The sequence below is a fragment of the Salmo salar genome, chromosome 22, assembly GCF_965601325.2.
Source record: "Salmo salar chromosome 22, fSalSal1, whole genome shotgun sequence".
In the NCBI taxonomy this organism is placed as follows: domain Eukaryota; kingdom Metazoa; phylum Chordata; class Actinopteri; order Salmoniformes; family Salmonidae; genus Salmo; species Salmo salar.
The window spans coordinates 65,524,954-65,540,799 of NC_138312.1; the positions used below are offsets into that span (position 1 = coordinate 65,524,954).

Genomic DNA, 15,846 nt, shown 5'->3' on the forward strand with positions numbered 1-15,846 from the left:
AAAAATCAATTGTTTTAATCAGTACCTGTTACCATCAGATTAGTCCCGTGACACTTGTGGGGAACGTAGGGCAAAACTGAGAACATTGTGACAAGTGGGGTCACATTAGTTTGGAGGCCAAAGATTTGGGATTCTACAAACAGAAGTTGGCACATAAAGGGTTCCGACTTCAGACGAGTCCCCTGACACTTGTGGGGGACGTAGAGACGAATTGAGAACACCACCGTGTTCGTGAGGGTCTCCCCTTTCCAGGGAGTGGTCATACGATGTTGTAGGTCAAACGGTTCAGAAGCTACAATTGTTTTTGTGAGAGGACCGATTATAGGTATGTCTCATGGTTTGACTAACACCTCTCTAGCTCCACCACCTTTCATTGCAGATGTGGAGGTGTAACATAAACAGTTATGGAGGCTTGAGACAGATACGACGCGTTTCAATCTCTCTAGTTGAAAACTGATCGATTTGAATGGGTATTTTTTACGTTCGTTTACTTTGATTCACGTACTGATGCATCAATTGACTCAAAATAAATGAGCTCCATTCTTTTTGAAGTTTTATTTTTTCATTTTCTCTTTTAAAATATTAATTGACCTCATTTGCTCAATATTCATTTGTCAACACTCATCATCAGTTTGCTGTCGCGGCTTAAGAAGACAGAGTGTGAAAGACACAGCAGATGAAATACAAAAGATTTGAACTGAAGCCTGGTCAACAGTTTGGAAGACTGCTATGCTCAAAAGTATAGCACAAACACTCACATGAGGTTCAATCTTTCCAAGCACCATGGACAAGAACAATTGATATCCTCATTGTCATTGCCGCAGAAAGAAAAACAATTTTATTCTTGTGTAAGGCTCGTTGGTCTAGGGGTATGATTCTCGCTTCGGGTGCGAGAGGTCCTGGGTTCAAATCCCGGATGAGCCCTTTTGCAGATCTTTTAACAAGCTCAGACAGGCAAATCTCTGGCCACTGGTTGCAAACAGCCACCTCTTGGGCGCAGGACGAGGTGGCTGAATGGTTTAGGCGATGGACTCCATATCTATTGTGATATTCACTAGTTGGCTCAATAACACACTACATTTAGAAAACCTGCAAAAAGTAAGAGCAAATCTGACTTCCACGAACAAGGACATTGATTCCAATGTAATACACTTGAAATGACACCCAGCCCCTAAAACTAGCCAATATCTCATGCTCTGCATTGGCTGGGAATCAAACCCGGGTCAACTGCTTGGAAGGCAGCTATGCTCACCACTATACCACCAATGCTATTTGAAGCTCTGAAGCAAAATGGAGACATCGATTCATATCCTGACCGTCATTTTTGTGGAAAGTGAAAATTCTTTGACCAAACGGATCGTTGGTATAGTTGTACTATTATGGCTTAGGGTGAGAGAGGTCCCCGGTTAAAAAATCAATTATTTTAATCAGTACCTGTTACCTTCAGATTAGTCCCGTGACACTTGTGGGGAACGTAGGGCAAAACTGAGAACATTGTGACAAGTGGGGTCACATTAGTTTGGAGGCCAAAGATTTGGGATTCTACAAACAGAAGTTGGCACATAAAGGGTTCCGACTTCAGACGAGTCCCCTGACACTTGTGGGGGACGTAGAGACGAATTGAGAACACCACCGTGTTCGTGAGGGTCTCCCCTTTCCAGGGAGTGGTCATACGATGTTGTAGGTCAAACGGTTCAGAAGCTACAATTGTTTTTGTGAGAGGACCGATTATAGGTATGTCTCATGGTTTGACTAACACCTCTCTAGCTCCACCACCTTTCATTGCAGATGTGGAGGTGTAACATAAACAGTTATGGAGGCTTGAGACAGATACGACGCGTTTCAATCTCTCTAGTTGAAAACTGATCGATTTGAATGGGTATTTTTTACGTTCGTTTACTTTGATTCACGTACTGATGCATCAATTGACTCAAAATAAATGAGCTCCATTCTTTTTGAAGTTTTATTTTTTCATTTTCTCTTTTAAAATATTAATTGACCTCATTTGCTCAATATTCATTTGTCAACACTCATCATCAGTTTGCTGTCGCGGCTTAAGAAGACAGAGTGTGAAAGACACAGCAGATGAAATACAAAAGATTTGAACTGAAGCCTGGTCAACAGTTTGGAAGACTGCTATGCTCAAAAGTATAGCACAAACACTCACATGAGGTTCAATCTTTCCAAGCACCATGGACAAGAACAATTGATATCCTCATTGTCATTGCCGCAGAAAGAAAAACAATTTTCTTCTTGTGTAAGGCTCGTTGGTCTAAGGGTATGATTCTCGCTTCGGGTGCGAGAGGTCCCGGGTTCAAATCCCGGATGAGCCCTTTTGCAGATCTTTTAACAAGCTCAGACAGGCAAATCTCTGGCCACTGGTTGCAAACAGCCACCTCTTGGGCGCAGGACGAGGTGGCTGAATGGTTTAGGCGATGGACTCCATATCTGTTGTGATATTCACTAGTTGGCTCAATAACACACTACATTTAGAAAACCTGCAAAAAGTAAGAGCAAATCTGACTTCCACGAACAAGGACATTGATTCCAATGTAATACACTTGAAATGACACCCAGCCCCTAAAACTAGCCAATATCTCATGCTCTGCATTGGCTGGGAATCAAACCCAGGTCAACTGCTTGGAAGGCAGCTATGCTCACCACTATACCACCAATGCTATTTGAAGCACTGAAGCAACATGGAGACATCGATTCATATCCTGACCGTCATTTTTGTGGAAAGTGAAAATTCTTTGACCAAACGGATCGTTGGTATAGTTGTACTATTATGGCTTAGGGTGAGAGAGGTCCCTGGTTAAAAAATCAATTGTTTTAATCAGTACCTGTTACCATCAGATTAGTCCCGTGACACTTGTGGGGAACGTAGGGCAAAACTGAGAACATTGTGACAAGTGGGGTCACATTAGTTTGGAGGCCAAAGATTTGGGATTCTACAAACAGAAGTTGGCACATAAAGGGTTCCGACTTCAGACGAGTCCCCTGACACTTGTGGGGGACGTAGAGACGAATTGAGAACACCACCGTGTTCGTGAGGGTCTCCCCTTTCCAGGGAGTGGTCATACGATGTTGTAGGTCAAACGGTTCAGAAGCTACAATTGTTTTTGTGAGAGGACCGATTATAGGTATGTCTCATGGTTTGACTAACACCTCTCTAGCTCCACCACCTTTCATTGCAGATGTGGAGGTGTAACATAAACAGTTATGGAGGCTTGAGACAGATACGACGCGTTTCAATCTCTCTAGTTGAAAACTGATCGATTTGAATGGGTATTTTTTACGTTCGTTTACTTTGATTCACGTACTGATGCATCAATTGACTCAAAATAAATGAGCTCCATTCTTTTTGAAGTTTTATTTTTTCATTTTCTCTTTTAAAATATTAATTGACCTCATTTGCTCAATATTCATTTGTCAACACTCATCATCAGTTTGCTGTCGCGGCTTAAGAAGACAGAGTGTGAAAGACACAGCAGATGAAATACAAAAGATTTGAACTGAAGCCTGGTCAACAGTTTGGAAGACTGCTATGCTCAAAAGTATAGCACAAACACTCACATGAGGTTCAATCTTTCCAAGCACCATGGACAAGAACAATTGATATCCTCATTGTCATTGCCGCAGAAAGAAAAACAATTTTCTTCTTGTGTAAGGCTCGTTGGTCTAAGGGTATGATTCTCGCTTCGGGTGCGAGAGGTCCCGGGTTCAAATCCCGGATGAGCCCTTTTGCAGATCTTTTAACCTGTTGGGTCTAGGGGGCAGCATTTGCACGTCTGGATAAAAAAAATGTACCCGATTTAATCTGGTTACTAATCCTACCCAGTAACTAGAATATGCATATACTTATTATATATGGATAGAAAACACTCTAAAGTTTCCAAAACTGTTTGAATGGTGTCTGTGAGTATAACAGAACTCATTTGGCAGGCAAAACCCTGAGACATTTTCTGACAGGAAGTGGATACCTGATGTGTTGTATTGACTTTAAAGCTATCCCATTGAAAGACACAGGGGTTTAGGAATATTTTGGCACTTCCTATTGCTTCCACTAGATGTCACCAGCCTTTACAAAGTGTTTTGAGTCTTCTGGAGGGAGATCTGACCGAACAAGAGCCATGGAACGGTGATGTCCCATTAGACACCTGGCGCGCTACTTCATGTTGGGTACCCTCGTTCCAATACGTTATAAAAGGCTATGCATTCGTCCACCTTGAATATTATTCATGTTCTGGTTAAAAAAGGCCCTAATGATTTATGCTATACAACGTTTGACATGTTTGAACGAACGGAAATATATTTTTTCCCCTCGTTCATGACGAGAAGTCCGGCTGGCTTACATCATGTGCTAACGAGACGGAGATTTTTGGACATAAATGATGAGCTTTTTTGAACAAAACTACATTCGTTATGGACCTGTGATACCTGGAAGTGACATCTGATGAAGAGAATCAAAGGTAATGGATTATTTACATAGTATTTTCGATTTTAGATCTCCCCAACATGACGTCTAGTCTGTATCGCAACGCGTATTTTTCTGGGCACAGTGCTCAGATTATTGCAAAGTGTGATTTCCCAGTAAGGTTATTTTTAAATCTGGCAAGTTGATTGCGTTCAAAAGATGTAAATCTATAATTCTTTAAATGACAATATAATATTTTAACAATGTTTTCTAATTTTAATTATTTAATTTCTGACGCTGACTTGACTGCCGGTTATTGGAGGGAAACGATTTCCTCAACATCAATGCCATAGTAAAACGCTGTTTTTGTATATAAATATGAACTTGATAGAACTAAAAATGCATGCATTGTCTAACATAATGTCCTAGGAGTGTCATCTGATGGAGATTGTAAAAGGTTAGTGTATCATTTTAGCTGGTTTTATGGTTTTGGTGACCCTGTCTTTGACTTGACAAAACATTACACACAACTCTTGTAAATGTACTGTCCTAACATACTCTAAATTTATGCTTTCGCCGTAAAACCTTTTTGAAATCGTAAAACGTGGTTAGATTAAGGAGATGTTTATCTTTCAAATGGTGTAACATAGTTGTATTTTTGAAAAATTTGAATTTTGACATTTATTTGGATTCAAATTTGCCGCTCTTGAAATGCACCTGCTGTTGATGGAGTGCACCACAGGTGGCACGCTAGCGTCCCACCTAGCCCCAAGAGGTTAACAAGCTCAGACAGGCAAATCTCTGGCCACTGGTTGCAAACAGCCACCTCTTGGGCGCAGGACGAGGTGGCTGAATGGTTTAGGCGATGGACTCCATATCTGTTGTGATATTCACTAGTTGGCTCAATAACACACTACATTTAGAAAACCTGCAAAAAGTAAGAGCAAATCTGACTTCCACGAACAAGGACATTGATTCCAATGTAATACACTTGAAATGACACCCAGCCCCTAAAACTAGCCAATATCTCATGCTCTGCATTGGCTGGGAATCAAACCCAGGTCAACTGCTTGGAAGGCAGCTATGCTCACCACTATACCACCAATGCTATTTGAAGCACTGAAGCAACATGGAGACATCGATTCATATCCTGACCGTCATTTTTGTGGAAAGTGAAAATTCTTTGACCAAACGGATCGTTGGTATAGTTGTACTATTATGGCTTAGGGTGAGAGAGGTCCCTGGTTAAAAAATCAATTGTTTTAATCAGTACCTGTTACCATCAGATTAGTCCCGTGACACTTGTGGGGAACGTAGGGCAAAACTGAGAACATTGTGACAAGTGGGGTCACATTAGTTTGGAGGCCAAAGATTTGGGATTCTACAAACAGAAGTTGGCACATAAAGGGTTCCGACTTCAGACGAGTCCCCTGACACTTGTGGGGGACGTAGAGACGAATTGAGAACACCACCGTGTTCGTGAGGGTCTCCCCTTTCCAGGGAGTGGTCATACGATGTTGTAGGTCAAACGGTTCAGAAGCTACAATTGTTTTTGTGAGAGGACCGATTATAGGTATGTCTCATGGTTTGACTAACACCTCTCTAGCTCCACCACCTTTCATTGCAGATGTGGAGGTGTAACATAAACAGTTATGGAGGCTTGAGACAGATACGACGCGTTTCAATCTCTCTAGTTGAAAACTGATCGATTTGAATGGGTATTTTTTACGTTCGTTTACTTTGATTCACGTACTGATGCATCAATTGACTCAAAATAAATGAGCTCCATTCTTTTTGAAGTTTTATTTTTTCATTTTCTCTTTTAAAATATTAATTGACCTCATTTGCTCAATATTCATTTGTCAACACTCATCATCAGTTTGCTGTCGCGGCTTAAGAAGACAGAGTGTGAAAGACACAGCAGATGAAATACAAAAGATTTGAACTGAAGCCTGGTCAACAGTTTGGAAGACTGCTATGCTCAAAAGTATAGCACAAACACTCACATGAGGTTCAATCTTTCCAAGCACCATGGACAAGAACAATTGATATCCTCATTGTCATTGCCGCAGAAAGAAAAACAATTTTATTCTTGTGTAAGGCTCGTTGGTCTAGGGGTATGATTCTCGCTTCGGGTGCGAGAGGTCCTGGGTTCAAATCCCGGATGAGCCCTTTTGCAGATCTTTTAACAAGCTCAGACAGGCAAATCTCTGGCCACTGGTTGCAAACAGCCACCTCTTGGGCGCAGGACGAGGTGGCTGAATGGTTTAGGCGATGGACTCCATATCTATTGTGATATTCACTAGTTGGCTCAATAACACACTACATTTAGAAAACCTGCAAAAAGTAAGAGCAAATCTGACTTCCACGAACAAGGACATTGATTCCAATGTAATACACTTGAAATGACACCCAGCCCCTAAAACTAGCCAATATCTCATGCTCTGCATTGGCTGGGAATCAAACCCGGGTCAACTGCTTGGAAGGCAGCTATGCTCACCACTATACCACCAATGCTATTTGAAGCTCTGAAGCAAAATGGAGACATCGATTCATATCCTGACCGTCATTTTTGTGGAAAGTGAAAATTCTTTGACCAAACGGATCGTTGGTATAGTTGTACTATTATGGCTTAGGGTGAGAGAGGTCCCCGGTTAAAAAATCAATTATTTTAATCAGTACCTGTTACCTTCAGATTAGTCCCGTGACACTTGTGGGGAACGTAGGGCAAAACTGAGAACATTGTGACAAGTGGGGTCACATTAGTTTGGAGGCCAAAGATTTGGGATTCTACAAACAGAAGTTGGCACATAAAGGGTTCCGACTTCAGACGAGTCCCCTGACACTTGTGGGGGACGTAGAGACGAATTGAGAACACCACCGTGTTCGTGAGGGTCTCCCCTTTCCAGGGAGTGGTCATACGATGTTGTAGGTCAAACGGTTCAGAAGCTACAATTGTTTTTGTGAGAGGACCGATTATAGGTATGTCTCATGGTTTGACTAACACCTCTCTAGCTCCACCACCTTTCATTGCAGATGTGGAGGTGTAACATAAACAGTTATGGAGGCTTGAGACAGATACGACGCGTTTCAATCTCTCTAGTTGAAAACTGATCGATTTGAATGGGTATTTTTTACGTTCGTTTACTTTGATTCACGTACTGATGCATCAATTGACTCAAAATAAATGAGCTCCATTCTTTTTGAAGTTTTATTTTTTCATTTTCTCTTTTAAAATATTAATTGACCTCATTTGCTCAATATTCATTTGTCAACACTCATCATCAGTTTGCTGTCGCGGCTTAAGAAGACAGAGTGTGAAAGACACAGCAGATGAAATACAAAAGATTTGAACTGAAGCCTGGTCAACAGTTTGGAAGACTGCTATGCTCAAAAGTATAGCACAAACACTCACATGAGGTTCAATCTTTCCAAGCACCATGGACAAGAACAATTGATATCCTCATTGTCATTGCCGCAGAAAGAAAAACAATTTTCTTCTTGTGTAAGGCTCGTTGGTCTAAGGGTATGATTCTCGCTTCGGGTGCGAGAGGTCCCGGGTTCAAATCCCGGATGAGCCCTTTTGCAGATCTTTTAACAAGCTCAGACAGGCAAATCTCTGGCCACTGGTTGCAAACAGCCACCTCTTGGGCGCAGGACGAGGTGGCTGAATGGTTTAGGCGATGGACTCCATATCTGTTGTGATATTCACTAGTTGGCTCAATAACACACTACATTTAGAAAACCTGCAAAAAGTAAGAGCAAATCTGACTTCCACGAACAAGGACATTGATTCCAATGTAATACACTTGAAATGACACCCAGCCCCTAAAACTAGCCAATATCTCATGCTCTGCATTGGCTGGGAATCAAACCCAGGTCAACTGCTTGGAAGGCAGCTATGCTCACCACTATACCACCAATGCTATTTGAAGCACTGAAGCAACATGGAGACATCGATTCATATCCTGACCGTCATTTTTGTGGAAAGTGAAAATTCTTTGACCAAACGGATCGTTGGTATAGTTGTACTATTATGGCTTAGGGTGAGAGAGGTCCCCGGTTAAAAAATCAATTATTTTAATCAGTACCTGTTACCTTCAGATTAGTCCCGTGACACTTGTGGGGAACGTAGGGCAAAACTGAGAACATTGTGACAAGTGGGGTCACATTAGTTTGGAGGCCAAAGATTTGGGATTCTACAAACAGAAGTTGGCACATAAAGGGTTCCGACTTCAGACGAGTCCCCTGACACTTGTGGGGGACGTAGAGACGAATTGAGAACACCACCGTGTTCGTGAGGGTCTCCCCTTTCCAGGGAGTGGTCATACGATGTTGTAGGTCAAACGGTTCAGAAGCTACAATTGTTTTTGTGAGAGGACCGATTATAGGTATGCCTCATGGTTTGACTAACACCTCTCTAGCTCCACCACCTTTCATTGCAGATGTGGAGGTGTAACATAAACAGTTATGGAGGCTTGAGACAGATACGACGCGTTTCAATCTCTCTAGTTGAAAACTGATCGATTTGAATGGGTATTTTTTACGTTCGTTTACTTTGATTCACGTACTGATGCATCAATTGACTCAAAATAAATGAGCTCCATTCTTTTTGAAGTTTTATTTTTTCATTTTCTCTTTTAAAATATTAATTGACCTCATTTGCTCAATATTCATTTGTCAACACTCATCATCAGTTTGCTGTCGCGGCTTAAGAAGACAGAGTGTGAAAGACACAGCAGATGAAATACAAAAGATTTGAACTGAAGCCTGGTCAACAGTTTGGAAGACTGCTATGCTCAAAAGTATAGCACAAACACTCACATGAGGTTCAATCTTTCCAAGCACCATGGACAAGAACAATTGATATCCTCATTGTCATTGCCGCAGAAAGAAAAACAATTTTCTTCTTGTGTAAGGCTCGTTGGTCTAAGGGTATGATTCTCGCTTCGGGTGCGAGAGGTCCCGGGTTCAAATCCCGGATGAGCCCTTTTGCAGATCTTTTAACAAGCTCAGACAGGCAAATCTCTGGCCACTGGTTGCAAACAGCCACCTCTTGGGCGCAGGACGAGGTGGCTGAATGGTTTAGGCGATGGACTCCATATCTGTTGTGATATTCACTAGTTGGCTCAATAACACACTACATTTAGAAAACCTGCAAAAAGTAAGAGCAAATCTGACTTCCACGAACAAGGACATTGATTCCAATGTAATACACTTGAAATGACACCCAGCCCCTAAAACTAGCCAATATCTCATGCTCTGCATTGGCTGGGAATCAAACCCAGGTCAACTGCTTGGAAGGCAGCTATGCTCACCACTATACCACCAATGCTATTTGAAGCACTGAAGCAACATGGAGACATCGATTCATATCCTGACCGTCATTTTTGTGGAAAGTGAAAATTCTTTGACCAAACGGATCGTTGGTATAGTTGTACTATTATGGCTTAGGGTGAGAGAGGTCCCTGGTTAAAAAATCAATTGTTTTAATCAGTACCTGTTACCATCAGATTAGTCCCGTGACACTTGTGGGGAACGTAGGGCAAAACTGAGAACATTGTGACAAGTGGGGTCACATTAGTTTGGAGGCCAAAGATTTGGGATTCTACAAACAGAAGTTGGCACATAAAGGGTTCCGACTTCAGACGAGTCCCCTGACACTTGTGGGGGACGTAGAGACGAATTGAGAACACCACCGTGTTCGTGAGGGTCTCCCCTTTCCAGGGAGTGGTCATACGATGTTGTAGGTCAAACGGTTCAGAAGCTACAATTGTTTTTGTGAGAGGACCGATTATAGGTATGTCTCATGGTTTGACTAACACCTCTCTAGCTCCACCACCTTTCATTGCAGATGTGGAGGTGTAACATAAACAGTTATGGAGGCTTGAGACAGATACGACGCGTTTCAATCTCTCTAGTTGAAAACTGATCGATTTGAATGGGTATTTTTTACGTTCGTTTACTTTGATTCACGTACTGATGCATCAATTGACTCAAAATAAATGAGCTCCATTCTTTTTGAAGTTTTATTTTTTCATTTTCTCTTTTAAAATATTAATTGACCTCATTTGCTCAATATTCATTTGTCAACACTCATCATCAGTTTGCTGTCGCGGCTTAAGAAGACAGAGTGTGAAAGACACAGCAGATGAAATACAAAAGATTTGAACTGAAGCCTGGTCAACAGTTTGGAAGACTGCTATGCTCAAAAGTATAGCACAAACACTCACATGAGGTTCAATCTTTCCAAGCACCATGGACAAGAACAATTGATATCCTCATTGTCATTGCCGCAGAAAGAAAAACAATTTTATTCTTGTGTAAGGCTCGTTGGTCTAGGGGTATGATTCTCGCTTCGGGTGCGAGAGGTCCCGGGTTCAAATCCCGGATGAGCCCTTTTGCAGATCTTTTAACAAGCTCAGACAGGCAAATCTCTGGCCACTGGTTGCAAACAGCCACCTCTTGGGCGCAGGACGAGGTGGCTGAATGGTTTAGGCGATGGACTCCATATCTATTGTGATATTCACTAGTTGGCTCAATAACACACTACATTTAGAAAACCTGCAAAAAGTAAGAGCAAATCTGACTTCCACGAACAAGGACATTGATTCCAATGTAATACACTTGAAATGACACCCAGCCCCTAAAACTAGCCAATATCTCATGCTCTGCATTGGCTGGGAATCAAACCCGGGTCAACTGCTTGGAAGGCAGCTATGCTCACCACTATACCACCAATGCTATTTGAATCTCTGAAGCAACATGGAGACATCGATTCATATCCTGACCGTCATTTTTGTGGAAAGTGAAAATTCTTTGACCAAATGGATCGTTGGTATAGTTGTACTATTATGGCTTAGGGTGAGAGAGGTCCCTGGTTAAAAAATCAATTATTTTAATCAGTACCTGTTACCTTCAGATTAGTCCCGTGACACTTGTGGGGAACGTAGGGCAAAACTGAGAACATTGTGACAAGTGGGGTCACATTAGTTTGGAGGCCAAAGATTTGGGATTCTACAAACAGAAGTTGGCACATAAAGGGTTCCGACTTCAGACGAGTCCCCTGACACTTGTGGGGGACGTAGAGACGAATTGAGAACACCACCGTGTTCGTGAGGGTCTCCCCTTTCCAGGGAGTGGTCATACGATGTTGTAGGTCAAACGGTTCAGAAGCTACAATTGTTTTTGTGAGAGGACCGATTATAGGTATGTCTCATGGTTTGACTAACACCTCTCTAGCTCCACCACCTTTCATTGCAGATGTGGAGGTGTAACATAAACAGTTATGGAGGCTTGAGACAGATACGACGCGTTTCAATCTCTCTAGTTGAAAACTGATCGATTTGAATGGGTATTTTTTACGTTCGTTTACTTTGATTCACGTACTGATGCATCAATTGACTCAAAATAAATGAGCTCCATTCTTTTTGAAGTTTTATTTTTTCATTTTCTCTTTTAAAATATTAATTGACCTCATTTGCTCAATATTCATTTGTCAACACTCATCATCAGTTTGCTGTCGCGGCTTAAGAAGACAGAGTGTGAAAGACACAGCAGATGAAATACAAAAGATTTGAACTGAAGCCTGGTCAACAGTTTGGAAGACTGCTATGCTCAAAAGTATAGCACAAACACTCACATGAGGTTCAATCTTTCCAAGCACCATGGACAAGAACAATTGATATCCTCATTGTCATTGCCGCAGAAAGAAAAACAATTTTATTCTTGTGTAAGGCTCGTTGGTCTAGGGGTATGATTCTCGCTTCGGGTGCGAGAGGTCCCGGGTTCAAATCCCGGATGAGCCCTTTTGCAGATCTTTTAACAAGCTCAGACAGGCAAATCTCTGGCCACTGGTTGCAAACAGCCACCTCTTGGGCGCAGGACGAGGTGGCTGAATGGTTTAGGCGATGGACTCCATATCTATTGTGATATTCACTAGTTGGCTCAATAACACACTACATTTAGAAAACCTGCAAAAAGTAAGAGCAAATCTGACTTCCACGAACAAGGACATTGATTCCAATGTAATACACTTGAAATGACACCCAGCCCCTAAAACTAGCCAATATCTCATGCTCTGCATTGGCTGGGAATCAAACCCGGGTCAACTGCTTGGAAGGCAGCTATGCTCACCACTATACCACCAATGCTATTTGAATCTCTGAAGCAACATGGAGACATCGATTCATATCCTGACCGTCATTTTTGTGGAAAGTGAAAATTCTTTGACCAAATGGATCGTTGGTATAGTTGTACTATTATGGCTTAGGGTGAGAGAGGTCCCTGGTTAAAAAATCAATTATTTTAATCAGTACCTGTTACCTTCAGATTAGTCCCGTGACACTTGTGGGGAACGTAGGGCAAAACTGAGAACATTGTGACAAGTGGGGTCACATTAGTTTGGAGGCCAAAGATTTGGGATTCTACAAACAGAAGTTGGCACATAAAGGGTTCCGACTTCAGACGAGTCCCCTGACACTTGTGGGGGACGTAGAGACGAATTGAGAACACCACCGTGTTCGTGAGGGTCTCCCCTTTCCAGGGAGTGGTCATACGATGTTGTAGGTCAAACGGTTCAGAAGCTACAATTGTTTTTGTGAGAGGACCGATTATAGGTATGTCTCATGGTTTGACTAACACCTCTCTAGCTCCACCACCTTTCATTGCAGATGTGGAGGTGTAACATAAACAGTTATGGAGGCTTGAGACAGATACGACGCGTTTCAATCTCTCTAGTTGAAAACTGATCGATTTGAATGGGTATTTTTTACGTTCGTTTACTTTGATTCACGTACTGATGCATCAATTGACTCAAAATAAATGAGCTCCATTCTTTTTGAAGTTTTATTTTTTCATTTTCTCTTTTAAAATATTAATTGACCTCATTTGCTCAATATTCATTTGTCAACACTCATCATCAGTTTGCTGTCGCGGCTTAAGAAGACAGAGTGTGAAAGACACAGCAGATGAAATACAAAAGATTTGAACTGAAGCCTGGTCAACAGTTTGGAAGACTGCTATGCTCAAAAGTATAGCACAAACACTCACATGAGGTTCAATCTTTCCAAGCACCATGGACAAGAACAATTGATATCCTCATTGTCATTGCCGCAGAAAGAAAAACAATTTTATTCTTGTGTAAGGCTCGTTGGTCTAGGGGTATGATTCTCGCTTCGGGTGCGAGAGGTCCCGGGTTCAAATCCCGGATGAGCCCTTTTGCAGATCTTTTAACAAGCTCAGACAGGCAAATCTCTGGCCACTGGTTGCAAACAGCCACCTCTTGGGCGCAGGACAAGGTGGCTGAATGGTTTAGGCGATGGACTCCATATCTGTTGTGATATTCACTAGTTGGCTCAATAACACACTACATTTAGAAAACCTGCAAAAAGTAAGAGCAAATCTGACTTCCACGAACAAGGACATTGATTCCAATGTAATACACTTGAAATGACACCCAGCCCCTAAAACTAGCCAATATCTCATGCTCTGCATTGGCTGGGAATCAAACCCAGGTCAACTGCTTGGAAGGCAGCTATGCTCACCACTATACCACCAATGCAATTTGAAGCTCTGAAGCAAAATGGAGACATCGATTCATATCCTGACCGTCATTTTTGTGGAAAGTGAAAATTCTTTGACCAAACGGATCGTTGGTATAGTTGTACTATTATGGCTTAGGGTGAGAGAGGTCCCTGGTTAAAAAATCAATTGTTTTAATCAGTACCTGTTACCATCAGATTAGTCCCGTGACACTTGTGGGGAACGTAGGGCAAAACTGAGAACATTGTGACAAGTGGGGTCACATTAGTTTGGAGGCCAAAGATTTGGGATTCTACAAACAGAAGTTGGCACATAAAGGGTTCCGACTTCAGACGAGTCCCCTGACACTTGTGGGGGACGTAGAGACGAATTGAGAACACCACCGTGTTCGTGAGGGTCTCCCCTTTCCAGGGAGTGGTCATACGATGTTGTAGGTCAAACGGTTCAGAAGCTACAATTGTTTTGTGAGAGGACCGATTATAGGTATGTCTCATGGTTTGACTAACACCTCTCTAGCTCCACCACCTTTCATTGCAGATGTGGAGGTGTAACATAAACAGTTATGGAGGCTTGAGACAGATACGACGCGTTTCAATCTCTCTAGTTGAAAACTGATCGATTTGAATGGGTATTTTTTACGTTCGTTTACTTTGATTCACGTACTGATGCATCAATTGACTCAAAATAAATGAGCTCCATTCTTTTTGAAGTTTTATTTTTTCATTTTCTCTTTTAAAATATTAATTGACCTCATTTGCTCAATATTCATTTGTCAACACTCATCATCAGTTTGCTGTCGCGGCTTAAGAAGACAGAGTGTGAAAGACACAGCAGATGAAATACAAAAGATTTGAACTGAAGCCTGGTCAACAGTTTGGAAGACTGCTATGCTCAAAAGTATAGCACAAACACTCACATGAGGTTCAATCTTTCCAAGCACCATGGACAAGAACAATTGATATCCTCATTGTCATTGCCGCAGAAAGAAAAACAATTTTATTCTTGTGTAAGGCTCGTTGGTCTAGGGGTATGATTCTCGCTTCGGGTGCGAGAGGTCCCGGGTTCAAATCCCGGATGAGCCCTTTTGCAGATCTTTTAACAAGCTCAGACAGGCAAATCTCTGGCCACTGGTTGCAAACAGCCACCTCTTGGGCGCAGGACGAGGTGGCTGAATGGTTTAGGCGATGGACTCCATATCTGTTGTGATATTCACTAGTTGGCTCAATAACACACTACATTTAGAAAACCTGCAAAAAGTAAGAGCAAATCTGACTTCCACGAACAAGGACATTGATTCCAATGTAATACACTTGAAATGACACCCAGCCCCTAAAACTAGCCAATATCTCATGCTCTGCATTGGCTGGGAATCAAACCCAGGTCAACTGCTTGGAAGGCAGCTATGCTCACCACTATACCACCAATGCAATTTGAAGCTCTGAAGCAAAATGGAGACATCGATTCATATCCTGACCGTCATTTTTGTGGAAAGTGAAAATTCTTTGACCAAACGGATCGTTGGTATAGTTGTACTATTATGGCTTAGGGTGAGAGAGGTCCCTGGTTAAAAAATCAATTGTTTTAATCAGTACCTGTTACCATCAGATTAGTCCCGTGACACTTGTGGGGAACGTAGGGCAAAACTGAGAACATTGTGACAAGTGGGGTCACATTAGTTTGGAGGCCAAAGATTTGGGATTCTACAAACAGAAGTTGGCACATAAAGGGTTCCGACTTCAGACGAGTCCCCTGACACTTGTGGGGGACGTAGAGACGAATTGAGAACACCACCGTGTTCGTGAGGGTCTCCCCTTTCCAGGGAGTGGTCATACGATGTTGTAGGTCAAACGGTTCAGAAGCTACAATTGTTTTGTGAGAGGACCGAT

General features: G+C 42.1%; 16 non-coding genes across 16 annotated transcripts; 10 read left to right on the forward strand and 6 right to left on the reverse strand.

Moving 5' to 3' along the window:
• Positions 1-852: 852 nt before the first annotated feature.
• On the forward strand, positions 853-924 carry trnap-cgg (transfer RNA proline (anticodon CGG)). The gene has a single exon. It is a non-coding gene; the product is annotated as a tRNA-Pro (tRNA).
• A 1,337-nt stretch (positions 925-2,261) lies between these two features.
• trnap-cgg (transfer RNA proline (anticodon CGG)) lies at positions 2,262-2,333 on the forward strand. Its single transcript has one exon. It is a non-coding gene; the product is annotated as a tRNA-Pro (tRNA).
• Positions 2,334-2,606: 273 nt separating this feature from the next.
• trnag-ucc (transfer RNA glycine (anticodon UCC)) lies at positions 2,607-2,678 on the reverse strand. The gene has a single exon. It is a non-coding gene; the product is annotated as a tRNA-Gly (tRNA).
• Positions 2,679-3,670: 992 nt separating this feature from the next.
• Positions 3,671-3,742, forward strand: trnap-cgg (transfer RNA proline (anticodon CGG)). Its single transcript has one exon. It is a non-coding gene; the product is annotated as a tRNA-Pro (tRNA).
• A 1,711-nt stretch (positions 3,743-5,453) lies between these two features.
• On the reverse strand, positions 5,454-5,525 carry trnag-ucc (transfer RNA glycine (anticodon UCC)). The gene has a single exon. It is a non-coding gene; the product is annotated as a tRNA-Gly (tRNA).
• A 992-nt stretch (positions 5,526-6,517) lies between these two features.
• trnap-cgg (transfer RNA proline (anticodon CGG)) lies at positions 6,518-6,589 on the forward strand. The gene has a single exon. It is a non-coding gene; the product is annotated as a tRNA-Pro (tRNA).
• A 1,337-nt stretch (positions 6,590-7,926) lies between these two features.
• On the forward strand, positions 7,927-7,998 carry trnap-cgg (transfer RNA proline (anticodon CGG)). Its single transcript has one exon. It is a non-coding gene; the product is annotated as a tRNA-Pro (tRNA).
• A 273-nt stretch (positions 7,999-8,271) lies between these two features.
• Positions 8,272-8,343, reverse strand: trnag-ucc (transfer RNA glycine (anticodon UCC)). Its single transcript has one exon. It is a non-coding gene; the product is annotated as a tRNA-Gly (tRNA).
• A 992-nt stretch (positions 8,344-9,335) lies between these two features.
• trnap-cgg (transfer RNA proline (anticodon CGG)) lies at positions 9,336-9,407 on the forward strand. The gene has a single exon. It is a non-coding gene; the product is annotated as a tRNA-Pro (tRNA).
• Positions 9,408-9,680: 273 nt separating this feature from the next.
• On the reverse strand, positions 9,681-9,752 carry trnag-ucc (transfer RNA glycine (anticodon UCC)). Its single transcript has one exon. It is a non-coding gene; the product is annotated as a tRNA-Gly (tRNA).
• A 992-nt stretch (positions 9,753-10,744) lies between these two features.
• On the forward strand, positions 10,745-10,816 carry trnap-cgg (transfer RNA proline (anticodon CGG)). The gene has a single exon. It is a non-coding gene; the product is annotated as a tRNA-Pro (tRNA).
• A 1,337-nt stretch (positions 10,817-12,153) lies between these two features.
• trnap-cgg (transfer RNA proline (anticodon CGG)) lies at positions 12,154-12,225 on the forward strand. Its single transcript has one exon. It is a non-coding gene; the product is annotated as a tRNA-Pro (tRNA).
• A 1,337-nt stretch (positions 12,226-13,562) lies between these two features.
• On the forward strand, positions 13,563-13,634 carry trnap-cgg (transfer RNA proline (anticodon CGG)). The gene has a single exon. It is a non-coding gene; the product is annotated as a tRNA-Pro (tRNA).
• Positions 13,635-13,907: 273 nt separating this feature from the next.
• trnag-ucc (transfer RNA glycine (anticodon UCC)) lies at positions 13,908-13,979 on the reverse strand. Its single transcript has one exon. It is a non-coding gene; the product is annotated as a tRNA-Gly (tRNA).
• A 991-nt stretch (positions 13,980-14,970) lies between these two features.
• trnap-cgg (transfer RNA proline (anticodon CGG)) lies at positions 14,971-15,042 on the forward strand. The gene has a single exon. It is a non-coding gene; the product is annotated as a tRNA-Pro (tRNA).
• A 273-nt stretch (positions 15,043-15,315) lies between these two features.
• On the reverse strand, positions 15,316-15,387 carry trnag-ucc (transfer RNA glycine (anticodon UCC)). Its single transcript has one exon. It is a non-coding gene; the product is annotated as a tRNA-Gly (tRNA).
• Between the last annotated feature and the right edge of the window lie 459 nt (positions 15,388-15,846).